We start from the raw sequence: 16448 nt of genomic DNA on the forward strand, positions 1-16448 counted from the left end.
TGTACTTACATATAATAAATAAATCTTAAAAACAAACAAACAAAAAACAAAACAAAACGAAAACAAAACGAGGGCATCAGGTCCCCTGGATTGCAATTACGGATGACTGTGTATCATTCTGTGGGTGCTGGGGTCTCTGGGAGAGCATCCAGTGCTCTTAATTTCTGAGCCATCCCTCTTGTCCCCAGAAGTTTACATTTTGTAAAGTTCTGTAACCTTATATCACCTAGTGTTGTAAGAAAACAGTGTAATGCATTTCTTGTTTTTTTGTTTGTTTATTAAAAGACTGAGTCTTACTTAGTATCCCCAGCTGGCTAGAATTTGCTTTGTAAACCTGTCTTGGCCTATTGACAACAGGCATGTACCTGACTGCAGTGTAGTATATTCTTCAAATTCTTTCAGGTAGTGAAACTTTTAAAATGGATCTTTTTAGAAATTTTTAAAAAATGTTAAACAGACTGAACTTTGTAGATCAGAGTTGGGGAATTTTGATAGGTACAGTGGACAACACTTAGGACCTTTCAGAATATTTGAGAGGCTGTAGTGTTATGTTGAACTTACATGGTTGTCTTTCAGTGAGCAATATTGCACCCTTAGGAACTCTGTTCCTGGGAATGAGTAGGAAGAAAAGAATGTAATGCTGAAAGTGTAGTAGGTTATACTCTGAGAGAGCTTAAAAGGAGTTTTTATTATTGCTATATGTCTATTCTAGCAATACTGTTTTTATATTCTAGGGCTTGGGGTTGCTTCCAGACCTTGTGGATGGGGGGTGGGTGGGTGGGAAGCTTGTGTTCTATCAGTGGCTAAGTCCCTAGTCTTCAGAAATACTGTGGCCCAGATTTGACATAGAGCTAACTCTGTTTATAGCCAAGGCTGGTCTTGAACTAACAGTAATGGTCCAGTCTTAGCCTCCCAAATGCTGGAATAAGAGGTATATGATACCACACCTGGCTTATGTGATAATTCATTGGCTGTAAATAAAAGTGAACAGTCTTGGTGGGGTGAGATGAAGCCCTGAGTTCAGTCTTCAGTTGTGGGTGGGGGGACCCAGCTAGGGCCCAGCAGTTAGAAGACAAAACCAGGGGTAAGGAGTGGCACTTGCCATTAATCCCAACACTCCAGGAAGCAGAGACAGGAGTTAAGTTCAAGCCCAGCTTGGTGTACATATCAGTTTCAGGGCATTTCAGGACTACAAAAAGAGGCCCTTATAAACAAAAACCCAACAAATATTTTGTCACCAAGAAATTTTATTTTTTAAAATGTGTTATAGTTTATGTATGGGTGTGTTTAGGTATGGGGGTGGAGGGGGAGCTGTCTAATGGGATACAGAGTTCTTTGATAGACCAGTAAGCACGCTTAACTACTAAGCTATCACTTCAACCCAAAACTAAAAAAAAATCTTTCGAGTTTAATAATCGTGAGAGAGCTGGAGACATGGCTCAGTGGTTAAGAGCACACTGACTGCTCTTACAGAGGTCCTAAGTTCAATTCCCAGCAACCTCAATTGTGGCTCACAACCATCTGTAATGGAATCCAATACCCTCTTCTGGTGAGTCTGAAGACAGCTACAGTGTACTCGTATGAATACATAAAATAAATAAATAAATCTTAAAATAAATCCTGAGAAAGTCATAGTACTTTCTGAGGGCTGAGGAAGCCACTGTTGTGGAAGTTGTTAATTTCTCCTACCATGGGAGTTCCAGATACTGAGCTTGGAGTGCTAGGGTCTTTACCAGCTGAGTCATGTTATTGGGCCCAGGGAATGTTCTTTATATTATTTCATTAATTGCATTATTATACTATAAGTTGAGGGAGTGGGTCAGCAGTGGAGCCTTGCCCAACTGTGTACTAGTTTCAGTCCCCAGCAAGGTGCTTGTGTGTGAAGTGGGGGAGAGTCCTCTCTGGCACAGAGTTTTAATATCCAGTGGATCTTATGTAATAATGTATGTATGCATGTATGTAAATAAATTTTCTGATAGGGTCTTGCCTTGGGTTGGCTGGAATTTACATTGTGTACCCAACACCTAGCTTTTAACAAATTCTTTTGATTGTATGTGTTTATGATCATATCTTGAGGTTCTTTTGTTTCATTGTTTTGTTTATTTGTTTTTCCTTAATATTTTGTGATAGGGTTTAACTGAGGTGTCCAAGCTGGCCGTTATCTCATAGCTATTGGGATTTCAGACTTGTTCCACACCCAGTTTTGAGATTTGGGGGGTACAGGGGGAGTTGTTGAGACAGGAACTCCCTGCCAATATTTGAATTCCTGTTCAGGTAGTTGCTTATGACTTTGAACATCTCTCCACTTCCCAAACACTATGATTATAGGTGTGAGTCATCATGCCTAGCTCAGAATTTATAACATTACATACACACACACACACACACACACACACACACACACACACACACACCCCTATATATATGTCAAGTTTTAACCAGTTGAGCCATCTCTCCAGCACAGACTTTTTAAAGGGTGGAATATAGAGAAGATAAACTTTAGAAATTGTTACTAACAGAGGGAATGAGATCTTTTGGAGAGAAGGTAACATTTCATTAGGAAGCCTTGTGTTTTGTTGGGGGCAGGGGACAGATAGAAATGTACTAGTTTCAATCCCCAGCAAGATGTTTGTACTGCTCCTCCCTGGCTCAGACTGCAGTTCCTTAAGTTAAATTTTGTCAGGTGCATCCTTACACTGAGTTAAGTTCTACCACAGTTTAGATGGAGATGGGGGGGGGGGTTCCCATATGACCTAGACTGGTCTTGAACTCACTATGTAGCCAAGGCTGGCCTTTAACTTCTGATCTTCTGACTCTGCTTCCAGGTGCTGGGATTACAAGCATGTGTCTCTATGCTCACTAGTATTAAGGTGCACTTGAGTGCAGGTGCCCAAGGATGCTAGAGGCTTTGGATCCCCTGCAGCCACTTGGATCTGAGCACAGTTGTTTGCTTATGAGGCATTTACCAGTGTACTTACATGATTTCTCTTCTTGAACATGTGGGTTATATTCTAGCAAGTTCCAGTTTAGAAAGTCCTGATATGTGGAGAGTATGTGCATTGATTCCCTCCAACTTCAGATCAATAAATAAAGGATCAGGAGTGGCTTACAGGAAGAACAAACAAACAAACAAACCAACCACAAAATTGACTCTACTAAATGTCTTGTTAAATAGTCTGACTGGCTGTGATAGACTTCCTAGATGGTTAACTTTTTTTTAAAAAAAGATTTATTTATTATGTATATGAGGATACTGTAACTATCTTCAGACACACCAGAAGAGGGCATCATATCATATTACAGATGGTTGTGAGCCACCATGTGGTTGATGGGAACTGAAATCAGAACCTATGGAAATGCAGCCACTGCTCTTTTAACTACTGAGCCATTTCTCCAGCCCATACATAGATAGGTGGTTAACTTTTAAGAACTATGCGGTTAGCTAGGTCTGGTAGTGCCTAAAATAGACCTATAATACTTCTGACCAATTTTGTGAGTTTTTTTCCTCTCAAAATAAGTAAAAAAGCGTCTATGGATACTGTATAGTGAAAATGGTTGCATTAGGTTCCAGTTTCAAACCTTAGTGCCACCAAGAAAACAACCATGTGTTTAGTACCCAGCAGCCATAAAGCACACACCCTCAAGTTATGTATTGACAGATTTATGCTGGGAGATTGAAAATGCATATGGGATTACTCTTCTAAGCAACCACTGGTGGAAATCCATCTTTCCATCTTGAGCAGCTTGTTAGAGATACCTAGCAGTGTGGGGGGGTACAGTTCTGTGTGGAAAATGGACTCATGCTACCCGTTGTAACATCTCATAGCCAGAACTAAAATGTAAGTGGAATATGTGTTTTGTTTTGTTTTTGTTTTGTTCATTGGAAACAGGTTCTTATGTAGCCCAAGCTGGCCTCAAACTCTGTGTAGTTAAGGATAACTTGGATCTTCTGAGCCTCTTGCTTCACCTCCCAAGTGCTGGGCTTGTAAGCATGTAGCATGGTGCCTAGCTTTCGAACATGTATTTTAACTTGATTGTGTTAAGAAAGATGGAAGAAGGAAAATGAAAATATTGTGTGTAGGCTTTAACATTAGAATAGGTTGTGTAACTATGAACATGCCTCTGTTTCTTCAGCTGTAAAATTACAGTAAAATGAGTTTCAAGCATTAATGTTCCATAAATACTTAATAAACTGTATCTTCCTGTGTGATATTTCTTTGCCCTCCCTACATTGATAAGTCACAGTAATGAAAAAGCTAATTACAATATGCATGGTTTTTAATATGTCTCCTTTTAGGCTGATGGAACCAGCTCTGCTTTCTTAACTAATTCTTAGTTTCAAGAAGAGAATGTATTAGCCTTAAAAACTCAAACCTGTTGCTGAATGGCAAGCTGTCTAGGGACCTTGCCTTACTTTGTGGGTTGAGCTGTGGGGGATGGGCCACTTTGAGGGTGACAGATGTGTCCTCTGCTCCCAGCACCAGGTGCAGCCATTGTTCTGACTGGCCTCTTCATCCCTCCTGTCTGTTACCCTGCTCTTTGTAGCCCATTGTTTCTGTAGGGAATTAGCATCAAACCCATCTGAAACCCCCACGTCCCTCAACTGCAGGTGACTGTTCCTGGCCCCAGCTGCCACCCTTGCGCTTGATTACTTCCATATGGGGCTGTGCAAAGAAGTAGTAGTCATTTATTGATTGCTACCACAAGCCCCCACCTCAAACATAATAACCTGAAATCTATTAGGCCTCCAGTAGGCTGTAGCACTATTGGCATTACACTGTGATGAACGTTTTACAAGCAAAATAATTATGTCTTTTTTCTTCCCCCTTAGCCTCTTTCCTAAATGTCAGATGGAGAAAACCCTGAGTTATCATAGTGGGGTAGTAATTTGAATGTCTGGAGCTAGATGCTTCTGAGTAGTGGAGCTTTAAGAATTTGGATGGACTTGTCTGGAAATTTGTAGTCACTATTTTAAATATTTTATACCACACCCATAGTGTTCAAGAAAACCATGGCCTTATAAGTCTTTAGGATAGAGATGGGAAGGGACACAAATTTTCACTACTTGCTTTATTAAATTATTTGGAGTGTTCAGTATGTTGAAAAAGGAGCCTAGTTTAAAAGGTTGGCTGAGGAAAACTATATGCAGAAGGTGTTGGTTAATGCACTCTGGTTGTAGTTTGCCTCAAACCACATAAGATAGTTCATGGCTTAGACTTCTTTATTGTTAAATGTGTGTGTTTCATTTTGGGTGTTGTTATGAGTTGATTGTAGTAGTGTGGTGACACATGCCTGAGATCCCAGTTTTTAAACTTGGAGGCCACCCCCCCACAGTAAGCTCAAGTCTAGCCTACCAGTCAAAACATTATCTCAAAAAATAAAAAGGTGAATTGGGTTTAAAATCCCAAACCCAGGTTTTTTTTTTTTTTTTTTTTTTTTTTTTTTTTTAAAGATTTATTTATTTATATGTAAGTATACTGTAGCTGTCTTCAGACATTCCAGAAGAGGGAGTCAGATCTCCTTATGGATGGTTGTGAGCCACCATGTGGTTGCTGGGATTTGAACTCAGGACCTTCGGAAGAGCAGTTGGGTGCTCTTACCCACTGAGCCATCTCATCAGCCCCCAAACCCAGTTTTAAGAACAGTTTGAAGTTGCCTCGGTTTCCAATGGTTATGTTGACTGATACATTATTTCTTTGCCACTCAGTTCAAGCCATATTAGATTATATTAAAGGCAGGTTTATTGAGAAGTTGCTCTCAGTTCACTAGCCCCAAGGTCTGAGGCCAGGAAAGTCGATATGGGGAAGGGGGGGTGTGGGGGAGGAAGAGAGAAAGAGAAAGGGTGCTTATACAGAGAGAGGAGACCAGAGTGTCTGGATTATATAGGGAGGAGCCTCTGGAAAGTTCAAGGTTGGGGTAGAGTGTGGCAGGTAGGGACTGAGGGACACTGGGAGAGACTAGGCGGCTTTGGTATGTAAAATATGAACCTAAGTCCCTTGTCCAGTGTCTGAAACCAAACATTAACTTTGTCACAGTTAAAACCACACCAGTGAAGAGTATCCTAATAGACTGCACAGTGTCACAGCCCTGGGAGGCAGCCAGTTCGCTGACTTGACGGGTGAGTATTTAATTCTGCAGCTCAGGATTTATCATAAAATCTTTAATTTATAACATCATAAATCAGATTATTTAATATGTAAAGTGACAGTTTTATTACTTCAAAGTTAGTATATGGGAATATGGAATATAGAATATAGAGCCATTTCTGTTGAGGATATATCTTTTTACCTTTCTGTTCTATTTCTGAGTTTAAAGAAGTTTAGGGTTTGAAAAACTCTCAATGACCAGAACTTTATCTGGCAGCTTCTCTGAAGGCAAGCCTCCAGGTAAAGTGGCGTGATTGCATATAGAATAGGTTAGTGTTAGTGTTTGAATTAGAGTGTTCGGAGAGCTTTGAAATCTGCTTCATCATTTTTTGATTTTGTTTGTTTGGTTTTGAGACAGGATCTGACTATGTAGCTCTGACTGTCACTGTGTGGCCCAGATTTGCCTTTACCTCACAGATTGTCCTGCCTCTGCCCGGAGTGCTGGGATTAAAGGTGACCATGCACATGCAGTGTCATCATTGTGAGCAGAAAGATGAGAAGATGGAAAGAGATAAGTTTGATTAGTGTTTGTTGCTGTGAAGAGACACATGACCAAGGGAATTCTTACAAAAGAAAACATTTAATTGGAGCTTGCTTACAGTTTCAGAGGGCTTTTCCATTGTCACCATGTTTGGGAGCATAGTGCCAGAACTATATGATCCAAAGGCATAGAGGTGTTGGGTCTGGTGTGGACTTTTGAAACCTCAAAGCCCACCCCCAGTGGCAAACTTCCTCTAACATGGCTACATCTACCCAACAAGGCAACACCTCTTAATCTTTCTCAAGTAGTGCTACTCCCTGATGACTATCATTCAAATATATGGGCCTATGGAGGCCATTCTTACTCAAACCACTGCCTTGGGGAAAAAGAAAGTAGCATTTGGTTCTTATGCTCTTAGAGTTCGGGTACATTCATTTGCAGTTTGGAACAAGTTGGAACAGTTGTAAGTTCAGTATTATTGGTGTAGCTAATTAAAAAAAAAACCTGAAAAACAGGTTAAGAAGTTTTGTTTTTAAAATTGCATATAAGTGTTTTGCTTGCACGTATGCCTGTGTACCACTTGTGTACCTGATGCCCTCAGAGACCAGAAGAGGGTGGTAGATTTCTGGAACTTGAGTTATAGATGGTTGTTAGCTATTATGTGTATGCTGGGACTGAAACCCAGGCCCTCAGGAAGGTCAGCTAGTGCTCTTAGTCCTTGAGTCCTCCAGCCCCTCACTTTCCTTTTCTCAACTTTTCAGTCTAAAACAACTAAGTGTAGTCATGCCTGTAATTATTTCAGTGTGTAGTAGTTAAGAGCTACAGACTTTGCTTATCAAAAGATTGATACTGCACCATTAAACTAAAAGATCTTATTCTCAAATTTACACAGAGAAAGAAAGCTGGGAATTCTTCTAGGATTGGGACAAAACAATCCTGTTTTGTGTGTCTGGTCACCCTAAAATGGTACACTACACTTGAGAAGAGATAGACAGACAGACAGAGAACAGACAGAGGAGTACCAGTAGCTCTAATACCTGGGAAACAAAGGTTGGTGTGCTTTACGGTGAGGTTTAAGAATTGAGATCCTGTCTCCAGAGAAGAGGGGGTAGAAGGGACTACTATTTTTTTTTTTTTTGGTTTTTCGAGACAGGGTTTCTCTGTGTAGCCCTGGCTGTCCTGGAACTCACTCTGTAGACCAGACTGGCCTTGAACTCAGAAATCCGCCTGTCTCTACCTCCTGAGTGCTGGGATTAAAAGCATGTGCCACTACGCCGGACAGAAGGGGCTACTTACTGATGAGTAACATGCCTGACAGTCACAAATGTATTATGCTGCTCTGTCAGAGGACCTGGGTTCAAATCCCAGCAACCACATGGTGGCTCACAACTTTTTGTAATTCCTGTTCCAAGGGATCTGGACTCTATGCATGCCAGATATGGTACATAAACATTTAGTCCCAGCAGCACTGGGGAGGCAGTGGTAGGCAGATCTGAGTTTGAGGCCAGTTGTAGGACAGTTATGTACAGAGAACAGTGCCACCCCCCCCTACTCCCGATAAAGAAACAAGTCAATAAATAAATAAGTAAGCAAGCATGCAAGAAATACATATGGGGCTAGGGATGTAATATGGTTGATAGTGTGCACAAAACCTAAGGTTCAGTTTCCTGTCAGCTTACTACAGAGCGTGTTTGTAATTGTAGCACTTGGGAAGTAAAGGTGGGAGGAGGATCAAGCTTTTCCTTGGCTAGCTGAATAGGAAGTTGGAAACCTGCCTGAAATACAAGGTGTCCTGCCTTTAAAAACCAAATTAAAGATCAGGAGACGGCCATCAACACTAATAGCAAAACCAGGGTGTGATACTAAGTGGTCAGTTTACAGTTACCTGAAGAAATAGACTATTCTAAATTACAGTCTAGAAATCTAATAGCTATCAGAAGAAAGACTGTTCCAGGGCGGAGTTTAAAAAATGGGAATAAGTGGTATGCTCAAAGAAAAGGAAAAAGCCCAGCATAATTATAATGTTGTGGTGAAGAAATGAGATTGTCCCTGCCACCACCACCTAGCATCTAAAATTTTTACAGTTTCATATAATGTGTAATTTGGGGGGAGGGGCACCTGTGCTATGATTCACATGTGGAGGTCAGAGAAGAGCTTTCAGAAGTTCTCTTCCACCAGGTTGCTTCTGGAGGTTGAACCCAGGTTGTCAGGTGTTGTAGCAAGAATCTTAACCCAGCCTCTCCAGTTCTGGTCAATTGTTTTAAATATATAATTTATTTTTATTTTATGTTCATTTTGATGTTTTGCCTCAGTGTGACTATGTGTGTCAGAACCCCTAAAACTGGTGTTATAGACAGGTGTGAGCTGCCTTATGGGTGTTGGGAATTGAACTTGGATCCTCTGGAAGAGCAGCTGGTACTTTTGATTGCTGATCCATCTTTCCAGCTCTTTATAATTTCTTTTTAAAAGAGTTTCTCTTTAAGGAATTTGTGAAGGGTCCTCCATCCTTCCATCTCAAGTCTGGAAGACAGCAGTCTTTATCTACCTATCTGTCTGTTTGTCTATCTATTGAATGTGAGTACACTGTAGCTATCTTCAGACACACCAGAAGAAGTCATCAGATCTCATTACAGATGGTTGTGAGCCACCATGTGGTTGCTGGGATTTGAACTCAGGACCTCTGGAAGAGCAAACAGTGTTCTTAACCACTAAGCCATCTCTCCAGCCCTATAATTTTTTTTTTAAGATTAATTTATTTATGTATTTTATGTATGCACACCAGAAAGGGGCATTAGATCTTGTGGAACTGCATTGGAGACAGTTGTGAGCCATTATGTGGTTGCTGGGAATTGAACTCAGTAACCCCTGGAAGCTAGTGTCCTTAACCATTGAGCCATCTCTCCAGCTCCCGATCAAGTTTTTAATTTTTATTTTACTTCATTTTTTTCTGGGTCTCACTATATATAGTCTTGGCTGGCCTGGGATTCACAGAGATCTGCTGCCTCTGCTTCCTGAGATCTGGGGTTAAAGCCACCGCTACCCCTTGCCCATGATTTAAAGTGTGGTGGGTAAATCATTTTGAGCTTTCAAAATGAAGTTAGACAAATAAACTTGGATGCTGTACATATTTTATTAGACAATTGGGATGGCAAAAATATTTCTGGCAACCTCATTTTCATTTTTATCTGTAGGACAAAAAAGTAAACATTTTTTCTCCCCAGCAGACCATATGGTGTTTGCACAGACTGCTTATGTGAGGTGGCTGCATTATTTTTCTTTCAGGATAAAATGCTTTACCTGGTGCCAATGTTCTGAAACATTTATTTTCTAGTCATCAGTATTGCAGCAATTATTCTAGTCATTCTATTTTTTTCTTTGCTTCCCCCACACCTCCTTAGGGTGTCATATATATTTTAGGCTAGCCTAAAACTTTCTCAAGCTTAGGGCAACCTTGAACTTCTGATCTTTCTCTTTGTACCTTTTGAGCACTAGGATTGTGGTTATGAACCATCACGCCACATAATTTTATGAGTTCTAAGGGTCTAACCCAGGACTTAATGTATTTTAGGGCTAGCACTCTACCAGATAGGCCATTACCAAAGTTTTTAACAGTTTTTGAGACAGTCTCACTATGTGCCCCTCCATGACTTAGACCTCTCTATATATACGCAAACACATACCTACATACATACATACATACATGTACCAGGCTGGCCTTGAACTCAAGGAATTCACCTTTCTCAAGATGAGACCTCTATCCCCAATCCCTGGTGATCCACATTTGAGGCAGCCATACTATTTAAGCTGCTGCTGGGATTTACTTACTTACTTACTTACTTACTTACTTATTTATTTATTTATTTATTTATTTATTTATTTATGAGACAGAGTTTCTCTGTATAGCCTTGCCTGTGCTGGAGCTTGCTCTGTAGACCAGACTAGCTTTGAACTCATAGAGATCCACCTGCCTCTGCCTCCCGAGTGTTACGATCAAAGATGTGCACTACTGTTGCCCACCTACCTAAACTTCTGGAGCTGGATTATAAGTGTAGGACATCATTCATATACATATTATATTTAAAGAATACATTTCAGGACTAAGGAGATAGCTCAGTCAGGTGACACTTGAGTAAGTACAAGGATGAAGTTCGCATCCCTAACACCAATGTCAAAATTGGTATGGTGGCATATAGCTATAACCCCTGCAGCTGGGGTGTTTTAGGGAGGTAGGTGCATTCCTGGAGCCCAGCCAGCCGTTCCAGCTAGATTGATGAGCTTCAGGTTCAATAAGAGATCCAATCTCAAAAAATTACGATAGAGGGGCTGCTGGCAAGATGGCTCAGCCGGTAAGAGCACTGACTGCTCTTCAGAAGGTCCTGAGTTCAAGTCTCAGAAACCACATGATGGCTTACAACCACCCTTAATGAGATCTGAAGCCCTCTTCTGGTGCATCTGAGGACAGCTACAGTGTACTTATTTATAGTAATAAATCTTTTTAAAAAATAAAATAGCACTCTCTTCCTCTCCCCCCCTTCTCTCTCCCCCTCCTTTCTCTTTCTGCCGCCACTCCCCCCTCCAATAAACCTCTTAACATGTGGAAACAAAAAATAAAAGAAAAGAAAAATTACGATAGAGAGCAAATAAGGATGATACTGGATGTCATCTATCTTTTCTCCACACACTTACATCAGTACACACACTCAAAATTGATCGTGTATATACACATGTATATACACCATGCAAAAAAAGACATGGACATTTCTCACTTAATGGTGTTTCTTTACATCATCCTTATAGCAGGTATCAGAAAGAAATAAGTGGGCTGGTGAGATGGCTCAGCAGGTAAGAGCACCCAACTGTTCTTCCAAAGGTCCTGAGTTCAAATCCCAGCAACCACATGGTGGCTCACAACCATCCATAACAAGATCTGGCACCCTCTTCTGGAGTGTCTGAAGACAGCTATAAGACTTATTTATTACTATAAATAAGTACACTGTAGCTGTCCTCAGATGCACCAGAAGAGGGCTTCAGATCTCATTAAGGGTGGTTGTAAGCCATCATGTGGTTTCTGAGACTTGAACTCAGGACCTTCTGAATAGCAGTCAGTGCTCTTACCGGCTGAGCCATCTTGCCAGCAGCCCCTCTATCTTAATTTTTTGAGATAGTGACTTACATATAATAAATAAATAAATCTTTAAAAAAAAAGAAAGAAAGAAGTTCTGGTTTCCTGTCTCAATAACACATGAGTAAATTCAGTTATTAGTCTATTTCCCATGTTACTTGTCATCTGCTGGCAGTTATGCCTCAGTAGATATTATTATACTTGGTTAGAATTAGGAAAGTGTTTTAGGATTAAAACTGTGTATTAATACTAGACACTCCACTAGGAGCTGTAGTTATTAAAAAAATAAAGCTCATGGACTGGAGAAATGGCTCAGTGGTTAAGAGTACTGGCTGCTCTTCCAGAGGATCCAGGTTCAATTCCCAGCAACCACATGGCAGCTCTGTGACTCCAGTTCCAGGAAATCTGACACCCTTACACATATACCATACACACACAGGCAGGCAAACGCCAAAGCACATAAAATTTAAAAAAAAAATAAATAAATAAAGCTCAAACAATTCAGAGAACCTGGCAGAGAAAGTCATTTGTGGGAAAATTCAATTCGAGACATTTCATTGGTTCTTAAGATGTGCTGGAAGAGTGTAGGTGTGGATTGATTTAACCGAAGATGGAACTGGAACATGAAAGAGATTCCAAGACAAGGAAGGTTAGGCATAGTGTGCACAACTTTTTTATTTTGTAATATTTTTTCTTTTTTAATTTTATATGTATGGGTATTTTGCCCACTTCTTATGTCTGTACAAAGTGTGAGTTCCTGGTGGCCACAGAGGTCAAAAGAGGGTGTTGGATCCTCTAGGAATGAAATTACAGATAGTTGAGTCACCATGTGGTACTGAGAACTAAACTTGGATTCTCTGCAAGAGCAGCAAGTATTCCTAATCATTGAGCCATCTCCTAAGCTCTCAGGGATCTCCTTATGATGTAATCGTAGGTATTGGTACTTACATGTTTACTCTGATGGCACAGGTGGCTATTTCCTCTGCCAGAGTGCCCATCTACCTTCCATTTATGTTGTTTGGATTCAGTCCCTGCTATATTATAGCCTCACATTTACATTGTGCTTTTAATCTTGAAAAGCTTTTTATCCTCATAAAGGCCCCTCAGGGGTAGGAAGTAAAAGCCAGGTGTCATTTTTATCAAAGAGAAAACTGGGACACCATCGTGGTATCTATCACTTCAGCTCTTAGGTAAGGATGATTTTCATAGCTTGACTGCAGAGTGCTTTCCAATAGGAAGAACCTCCTTCAGGTATTTTGTATATCCCTGGATGCTACCTGAGGCTGCCTTACCCAAGTGCCTGGCAAGGCAGGTTCTATGGTTGCTGATCACGGAGCTCACAGCCTGACATCTGCAAGCTGCAGCTGTACCCTTTTGCTCCAGTCTATATTTCTGCCTGCATTTGTGAAGAATCACAGAATCTGGAAGAATGTAAGTTAACCATTCCAAACTTGGAAGTTTGCTCTGTGTGTGGGAGTATTCTGTACTGAATGCTGATCCTGAAATCCCATAGTGGGTACTGTCCTCTCAGTTCATTTATTGCCATCTTCAGTTCATCATTCCCATGCCAGTTTTAGTTTAATGCCAAAATAAGATTGAGCTATCATGATAGATAAATTGAGTGGGTGCTAAGTGTGTCACTGAAGTATCTGCCAAAGACAGTTTTCTCTGACTTTGTTCTTCTGTTCCTTAGCCTGTTTTGGCAAACATATAATAACCTGGTTATATTTCAGGGTATCACTGAGCAAGGTTGTTTATTGAACTCCTCTCCAGAATGGGTTAATTATTGAGAGCCTATCTCAAGTGGGGAACAATAACCCATTCTGGATCCTCGCCTCCTACTCATGTGACTTTTCTTTTTCTTTCTTTTCTTTTCTTTTTTTTTTTTTTTTTTTTTTTTTTTGCCATATTCTCCCAAGTGCCATGATTAAAGGTGCGAACCATCATTTTGGGCTGTGTGGTTTATTTATGCTTAAGGGCTAAGATTGTGCCTTATGTACCTCTGTACCTCTGGTTGCTTGGTAACCACTTTCTATTCACACCCAACTCTAGGCCCCCTCCTGTTTCTTCCTGATTGCTGGGATTACAGGCATGTATCATTGTGATATTAAACCCAAGACCTTGTGAATTAAGCAAGTACTCTACCAACTGAGTCATATTTCATGACTCCTGTTTAATTTGTTTGCTTGTTTTTTCTGTGTAGCCTTGGCTGTCCTGGACTTTGCTCTGTAGGCCAGCCTGGCCCCAAACTCACAGAGATCAGCCTGACAAGTTTGTTACTATACTTTAAAGCACATCTGTTGCTACTTCTTAAGCAAACCCATTAATTTGCTAAAGTGAGAAGCTGTTTTCATTATCAGTGAGGACATAGCTGGGCTTTTTAAATATAGCTTCTACTTCTAGCTTTCTTTTCTTTTCTTTTCTTTTTTTATTTTTATTACAAGATACCCTCTTTTCACAGTGGGTCACAACAATGTACAAGCTACACATACTTGCTCAGCAGCTGAGGGGCACNCGTTAGTATCATGTCTGAAAAGTGAATAAAAATCCATATAAAACAAACATTCCAAGTTTCCATGGGAACACAGTAAGTGTGAAACACCCCCCCCCCCCATCTCCTAGCCTTCCATACTGCATTGGTGCCAACCCTACTCTTACAAAGACATTCTAAACTAGCAGTAACTAAGTCAAATGGTCCCCCCACATGCCTTAACACAAGCTAAACTTGCAGTTAAGCACTACAAGAATGGCATCTACACATTGACCCTAGCAGAAGCACAGGCTGCAGGGTGACAGTCCATCCCAAGCTCCTGGGCACAAGACATGAGCAGAGTGCCATCATCCTCCTGCTCTTCCACTTCCGGTAGGAAGCCATGGCTCTGGATCTGCTTCATGAGTTTCCACTTTGGCTTTGACATTACATAGTAGATGTTTGGCCTTTGGAACCCATTGAACGTAGAAGCAGCGTGGTCCACATTAGCTATAGACAGCATTTACTCTCATGTTTGTCACTTTGAGCTGTGATCAGTATCTTTTAAATTCTTAGTCAGAATGTACAAACCTCGTTGAGTCTTACAATTATTTCCTTTCTTTGTTTTGTTTTGGAGACAGGGTCTCACTAGACTCCTGGCTGTTTTGGAGCCTGCTATGTAGATCAGGCTGGCCTAGTACTAAGAGGGATCTGCCTTTGTCAGCCTCCCAAATGCATGTTAAAGGCATGTACTTCTCAGTTTAGATTTCTTTTGTTAAAATTCTAGACTTAAGTACTACAAAACTATTACATGTGTGTGTGTGCACGTGTGTGTGTGTGTGTGTGTGTGTGTGTGTGTGTATCCTGAGTATAATTTAATATTCCTGTGCTTTGGTGTTTGTTTTATGAGACAGGGTTTTTCTTTGTAGCCCTGGCCGAACTGGAACTCACTCTGTAGACCCAGCTGGTCTCCAACTCACAGAGATCTACCTGCCTCTGCCTCCTTAGTGCTGAGATTAAAGAAAATATATTTTCTAGGACAATTTATGCATGATTGAGTCATCTTTTTATTGACTTTCGATTTTTCTTCTGGACCTTGAGATAAACTGTTTCCAGGTATTTATTGAAAGAAACCATTGCCATCAGTGTCAGTTTCTTAGCTTTTGTTTTTTCTTTTTTTCTTTTTGGTTTTTCAAGACAGGGTTTCTCTGTGTAGCATTGGCTGTCCTGGTACTGACTCTGTAGACCAGGCTGGCCTTGAACTCTGAAATCCGCCTGCCTCTACCTCATAAGTGCTGGGATTAAAGGTGTACACCACCACTGCCCAGCCAGTGGCAGTTTCTTAAAGAACTTGTGTATTCATTGGTATTGTCCCCCACGCCCAGCTTGTTTAGTCTTCATAATGCAAGCTTTTAGAGTTGCTATAGTGTGTAGTGTCCCATAGACTGGTATGACAACTCCCTGCTTGTAATACCTCGAGCTGTCATCCAAAGAGGCCAAACACATGGCACTATAGTGCTTTTCCAGATGTCATTCCCTCTGTTTGGACGACTTAGAGCTTAAGAAGGGTGTTTGCTCTTGAATAGCAGAAGAAAACTGTTCCTTTGGCATAAGGCCCACCCTGGCAGCATTCTACATTGGCTCTTGATTAGAAGCGAATGCTAGTCAGTCAGGATGTCTGATTATCAGACCCAGCCTTCAAGATGAAATAGGGTAGGAACACTAAAGGGCAAGAATCTGAAGGAAGCCCCTGTCACAGCTGTGGTACCGAGCCCAAGTGCTTTAAGAATTAATCAAACAGGGTCTACATATAGAAACTGCTCTTAGAAAAGAGGCAGTGGGATGAGTGGTAGAAACCTTTTTTACTACTTTTTAGAAATATATCAATAGAATACAGATACCATATATCCAAATGCTCATTGCTGGTTCTTTTTTGTTGCTATATTTTAAAGATTTAGTTTACGTGTGTGAGTATTTTGCCTGCATGTATGTTACTGCATGAAGTATGTATGTGGTGCCAGTAGATTCTAGAAGAGGTTATTTCTCTTTCTCTTTCTCTTTCTCTTTCTCTTTCTCTTTCTCTTTCTCTTTCTCTTTCTCTTTCTCTTTCTCTTTCTCTTTCTCTTTCTCTCTCTCTCTCTCTCTCTCTTTCTCTTTCTCTTTCTCTCTCTCTCTCTCTTTCTCTTTCTCTCTCTCTCTCTCTTTCTCTTTCTCTCTCTCTCTCTCTCT

General features: G+C 40.7%; 1 protein-coding gene across 3 annotated transcripts in view; it reads left to right on the forward strand.

Moving 5' to 3' along the window:
- Cbfa2t2 (CBFA2/RUNX1 partner transcriptional co-repressor 2) overlaps positions 1-16448 on the forward strand; it is a 104417-nt gene that overhangs the window by 27393 nt on the left and 60576 nt on the right. The window contains exon 1 of one of the 3 annotated variants that reach the window (XM_029536053.1): positions 6100-6118. The exons of the other annotated variants lie outside the window; for them this stretch is intronic. The gene's annotated coding sequence lies outside the window, so the exon portion shown is untranslated. Of the gene's footprint in view, positions 1-6099; positions 6119-16448 lie in introns of those variants that run through there. 3 annotated transcript variants of the gene reach the window in all.

This window comes from Mus pahari, chromosome 3, assembly GCF_900095145.1.
Source record: "Mus pahari chromosome 3, PAHARI_EIJ_v1.1, whole genome shotgun sequence".
Classification (NCBI taxonomy): domain Eukaryota; kingdom Metazoa; phylum Chordata; class Mammalia; order Rodentia; family Muridae; genus Mus; species Mus pahari.